Below are 6,261 nucleotides of genomic sequence, written 5' to 3' on the forward strand. Positions count from 1 at the left end.
CTCTCTCTCTCTCTCTCTGTATCTCTGTATGTACACGAGCGCCCCCTATCTACATTTCCCCACTGTCAACAAATACATTTTGTTGTAGATACACAGTACCCGTAACTTATATATTATATATATATACACACACACGCATCCATTTTCTTAACCGCTTATCCTCACAATGGTTACGGGTCAAGCTGGAGCCCATCCCAGGAGTCAACGGGCAGGAGGCAGGGTACACCTTGAACTGGTTGCCAGCCAATCGCAGGGCACGTCGAGACAAACAGCCGCACTCATTTATAGTGTCCAAATTAATGTTGCATGTTTATGGGATGTGGGAGGAAACCGGAGTGCCCGGAGAAAACCCACACAGGCACGGGGAGAACATGCAAACTCCACACTGTGTACCATGAGGATGGGGGCGCTGCTGACCTCGACTGGAGACGTTGTAAGTCGGTGGGGAGAATACTTTGAAGATGTCCTCAATTCCACTCACATGCCTTCCAATGAGGAAGCAGGGTCTGTGTTCTCTAAGGCGGGCTATCCTATCTCTGGGGTTGAGGTCACCAAAGTGGTTAAAAAGCTCCTTAATGGCAAAGTGGGAGTGGATGGGATTTTCCCCGAGTTCCTAAAGACTTTAGATGTTGTGGGGCTCTCCTGATTAACAAGCTACTGCAACATCGCATGGACATCGGGGACAGGCTTTTGTTTGGCAGACTGGGCTGGTTTTTAGGAACTCGGACCAGTGGGTGTGTCCCACCTACAGGGACCTCACACTCTTCAGCCTCCCTGGTTAGGTTTATTCAGGGGTGCCAGATAATGTGGTTGGGGCATCTGATTCGGATGCCTCCCAGACACCTCCCTGGTGAGGTGTTCCGGGCATGTCCCACCGGAAAGAGACTCTGGGGACGACCCAGGACACGCTGGAGAGACCATATCTCTTGTCTGGCCATCCCTGCTGGAGCTACTGCCCCTGCAACTTGACCTGGAGAAGTGGTAGAAGATGGATGGATTTATTTTATTTGTCATTCTTTTATTTAGCAATTTTTGCTATACATTTCGCAATTTTAGAAAAATTATTGCACCATGATTTGAAAGCATAAAAGCCTGAGTCAGCAGAGGGTCTCAGTTTAAAATATGCATTAGTCCCATTGTATTAAGTTATCAAAACTGTTATTTGACAGTAAAATAATTCAATAGGAAAAAAAATCTGTTTTGATCTTAATCATGTTTCAGATTCTGTACTTTTTTTTATTCTTTTAGACAAGTACTTCGACTTAAGTACAGAGAATGAGCACCACCTCCGACTATCAGTATATTTAGTGCTTGTCCAAGGGCCATGAGCATTTGGGGGCCACAGGCTGTCTGGCAGGCCGATTTTTCATAGTCTCTTGGAAGGGGATCCTCCATAAAGGTGCTGTATTGGGGCCCGTGATCGGGTGGTATGCCCCGCCAATTGACCCCTCCGTACAGGGCACTTAACCACGCCTCCTGAAGTGACGTCACGCCACGTGCGCTCACGTAAGACAAACAGTAAAAATGGCAAATACAATACAATACATTCTGAACTGAGACAGACTCTATGCTTCTTATTTCATTCAAATCAACGATATATTATAGATTCTAAATACAATACATTCTTAACTGAGAGAGACGGCATGATTCTGATTTCATTCAATCATTCACACGTAGCAATGTTATGCTAGCGGAGAACGTCTCATTCATTTATACGAGACGTGTATTAAAAATCAAATTTATGGCATATCTTCGTGCAAACACCGTCTGGTTAAGCTTCGGCCGCGAGCCAGCAAGAAATCAATACGTTTGTGCAGTCCGATCATCGCGAAATATCGCTCAACAAAGAATAAGTGTGTCAATCGTTCACACGCAGCAGTGTTATGCTAGCGAAGAACTTCGAATTCATTTATACGAGACATCTATTGAAAATCAAATATAGGGCATACCTTCGTGCAAACATATGTGTTCCGGTTGATATTAGATGGATTTAGTTGATGATGCGGTCTTCCACAAAGTTTGATCCATCGAAGGCATTTTTCGTACTGGGTCTTCGGTTTTGGAAAGGGTACGAATCGAACTCCACCAACTAGCCTTTCAGGATACCTGTCGTCACTATTACAAAGTCAGTCACTACACCTCTTAACCATATTTTTTGTTAAATAACCCAAATACGGGATAAAACGCTAACTAAACCTATACTGGACCATTCAATGTTGTCAGAGAAAATGGCGGGAGCAAAAACAGGCTTTGGTCTATGCAGATCTCTGGCCTATGATTGGTCAGTGACGCGGATTGCGCAATATCCACGGAGGGGTCAATTACTATAGTGTGAGGCAGAACAATTGAATACTCTTCCACTAGATGGCAGAAGGTTCAATTAACCTTTGCATCCATTTGTGCAACAGAAATATAACTTTGTGTTCAATTAAACAGGCTCACATTTCAACTGAGTAATAAAAGGTGAAAAAAATTGAAATTAGCTCATAAATATTTCAGTATACAGTGTTCTCTCGTGATCACCTGTTGTGGATTCAGTGAGTTGCTTCTATATTTTTTCATATTCATATTATTCTATCACAGGATTTTGACTGTATATCGGTAAAATAAATGATTAGGAGCAAAAAATATTGCAACTAAAAAATATATTGAACAAAAGAAAAACTCATTCAGACACATGACACGGAATAAAATGTACATCGCGTACAGTGCTACTTCGCATTAGTGCTTGTTTGAAAATTTAAAACTTGCTCAACAGTATAAAAAATATTTTAGAGGTTTATCCAAGTGTAGGAAAAATGAATGAGTCTGGGGACGTTCATACAGCTTTAAAGTATGTGTAGTAAAAATGTTCAACATATGGTCGCTACTTTGCAGATTTCATCTACTGTGGGCGTGGTCTGGCACCAATTACAGTAGAAGAATACATTTTTTGTGCTGTTTTTGTTTGGTGGTGTGCAAAGAGATTTTTCAAATGTAAAATATGTGCCTTGACTCAATTAAAGTTGCGAAACACTGGTAGATTAACCAATATATTTCTTTGGTTGTTTATTTATTTTTCCATTATTTAAAGAAAACATAAAAAGTGAAGACATGGATGAGATGTACAGTACTTCCTTTAAAGTGGAAAATACATAATTGAAACTGTAAATACTAGTTTTAGATTCTTAAATCTATCCATCCAACCATCCATCCATCCATCCATCCAACCATCCATTTTTTGAGCCACCTATCCTCACGAGGGTTGTGGGAGTACTGGAGCTAATCTCTGCTGTCATCAGGCAGGAGGCAGCGTACACCCTGAACTGGTCACCAGTCAGTCGCAGGGCACACATAGACACCCTCGCTGAGTGGGAACTGAACCGCTGCCTGCACCAAAGTCATGCGAGCGTACCATCAGTACTATCATCCCCATCATCACCATCACTGACCTATCTCATAAACAGATTCATCCTTCCATTTTCCGGAACACTTGTCCTCACGGAGCCTATCCCAGCTGACTCTGTCAGAGAGGTGGGGTTCACCCTGAACTGGTCGCCAGCCAATCACAAGGTGCATATAAATAACCATTCAAATTCACATTCACGTATACGGGGAGTTTATAATCTTCAATTAACCTACCTTGCTTGTTTTTGGAATATGGGAGGAAATCAGAGAACCACTGGGTTTGAACACAGGTCCTCAAAACTGCGAGGCAGATTTGCTAACCAGTTTTTCGCTGTCCCACTGCAGAGTTGAACTACTAAAATAAATAAATTTTTCTTTGATGTTGTAATATATTGAGGTACATACTGTACATGCATGCATACACACACATGGGTACAAAAGTACAGTATATTGATTCAATCTCCACACAGTATCTCTTGATCTGGTCATTAGACATACAGTAAAACTATCCATGCTCCTGTACTGGTGATTTACAATACATGTACATATGAGCACTTATCGTATGTAACCACGGATGTCTTTCATGTCTTAAGTCTGGGATGAAAAAACATGCGTATGGGCTCAAATCTTTTTCAAATGGAAAAAATAAATCAATGTTACCACTCCAAGGCCTCCCATTATCGATTAGCTGCTGGTTAAATTATGAACACTGAAAGGGGAAACACATCACATTTATCTCTGCTCGTTAATCGATGTAGACATTAAATCTATGGAAGCCGCTGGGGAAGGTGTGTGGTGAAAATGAGCAAAAATGCTGGCAATAGTCAGCATGAGGATGAAGGAGTGGAGGCCAGAAAATCGCAGCAGTACACAGTCACAGACAAACCAGAAAAGGTGATCGGCTCACTAACAGTACGTAATAAGATGCAGGCGCAGACAAACAAGAGGTCATAAGCGCAAACAAAAGCATTAAAGCATTTAAATAAATAGAGTAGATGTAACATGTTTATGCAAAAACTGTTTCAATCTGATAAGCACAACAATGAAGGCTTGACAGAGCTAGGTTTGGCTGCCAAGCTGCATCAAACCATAGAAATACTGTAGTATATAAAGCATCAAATGTATTTAACATCAATAATGAACTATAGTCATAATGTGTCATGTACCTGTGGATGTAAAAGAAAAGGTTGCGACCAGAATGTACATGAACATACATGTACTGTACCCTGGGTACGTTGGAATGAAAGGAGCCAGTGAGCATCTGTGATGGCAGCTACAAAATGGTCCAGTTGGGTCAGGGTTGACCACAGTGCGCAGTGTGCAGCAGGCTAATAGCACCTTTTGTTCTGCGGTTGACTGAGGAGTTGCGGGCATTTATGTCCTTATTGGCAGAAGATGAAATATAGCGAGATGGAAGGCATAAGAAGAAACGATGTGTCACCTTCTTCTTGATCCGGCTTCAATCGCTCCTACTTTTGATTAGTGCCTGTTGTAATGGAAAAGCAACAGAGGCCAGGCCATACCAAGCCAAGCCGGGGCAGAGCGGGGCCAGGCTGCTCTGGAACTTGCAATGGAAAAGCGGCATTAGTGAGATCCACTATGGCCTCCCCTTTATAACAGAAAGACAGCCTTTTTTTTTAGAGGCACATAAATTCGGGTGTCATCCACATACACTGTAATGTGGAAGGAACTTCCATGATTCCTGATTAAAGAGCCAAATGCAAGTAATTGAAAATAAAGGAGAAGAGAATGTGACCTAGAACTGAGCCATGCTGGATCCCACATGTGAGCTAAGCAAAAAAACAGTCTCCAAGGTTGACATAGGTCTTGTCTGCCCATTACGACTTGAACCACTTCAATCCTTTGCCCCTGATGCCCATCCATGACTCCTGACCAGAAATCATTGTTCTCTGTGTCAATTGCAGCACTTAGATCTAAATTCACAAGGCTAACACAATCACCAGTCTGCCGCTAAAAATATATTAAAATCCCAATTCAGAGTGAAGCTGCCAGGGACCACAGGTCTGAACCCGTTTTTGTCAAATCAAAAACCAAATGACTGAATGTTTAAACTTTTTTGGACGATACCTGAAGACAGACAACTATTTAAAATAGTAAGAACCGAACATCCTATATTTGGGAAATCTCTTTAAATAAGTGTGGTAAGGAAGCGTCATAAGGAGACCCTTCAAGTGATTCATAATCTCCTATAAAGAGGATTCAGTCACATGCTGAAACGAGTTAAAAGCAGGAGGGCAAGTGACAGGATTAACGGGTCTTATGAGCAAGGTGGGTTTACAGGCCTTATACATCAATCACAAAAATAGCTAAGGAACGCCTCACAAAGAGAGGAAGAGGCCTTCAGACAGACATTGCTCGGCAGGAGTTAATTGTTTTAAAAAGGACACTAGCATGTGTTGGATTAAAAGGGTTATGTGAGAGCCATTTCGTTTGTCTTCCTTCTCAGTTTTCTGAAAATAATGACAGCAACTCTTAATTATTTGGAAAGGCACCTCCAGTTTGTCCTCCTTCCAGTTGCGTTCAGCCCTGCTAGTTGTCATTTAAGCAGAGCTCAGATTAGACAGCCTGGTTTTCTTTATGCAACTGATGTTTTCATGAAGGATGCCAGCTTCTTGGGAACATAGATTTACAGGATGTAGTGTTTACAGTATTTGTTGGTCTGCCAGGCTGTATGTAATGTAACTAAAAGAATGTTCCAATCCAATTACCAAGTACCTGATCTTTGCCCAGTTTTTTTGTTGTAAATTTTGCCATTTACAAATTTAGATATGGATTTGGATGTTTGGATGACTTTTGCTTAACCCCATTATTTCTAATACTATGATACTACTGAATTTGGAAGTGACTGAACAC

This window comes from Syngnathoides biaculeatus, chromosome 16 (assembly GCF_019802595.1).
Source record: "Syngnathoides biaculeatus isolate LvHL_M chromosome 16, ASM1980259v1, whole genome shotgun sequence".
Lineage (NCBI taxonomy): Eukaryota > Metazoa > Chordata > Actinopteri > Syngnathiformes > Syngnathidae > Syngnathoides > Syngnathoides biaculeatus.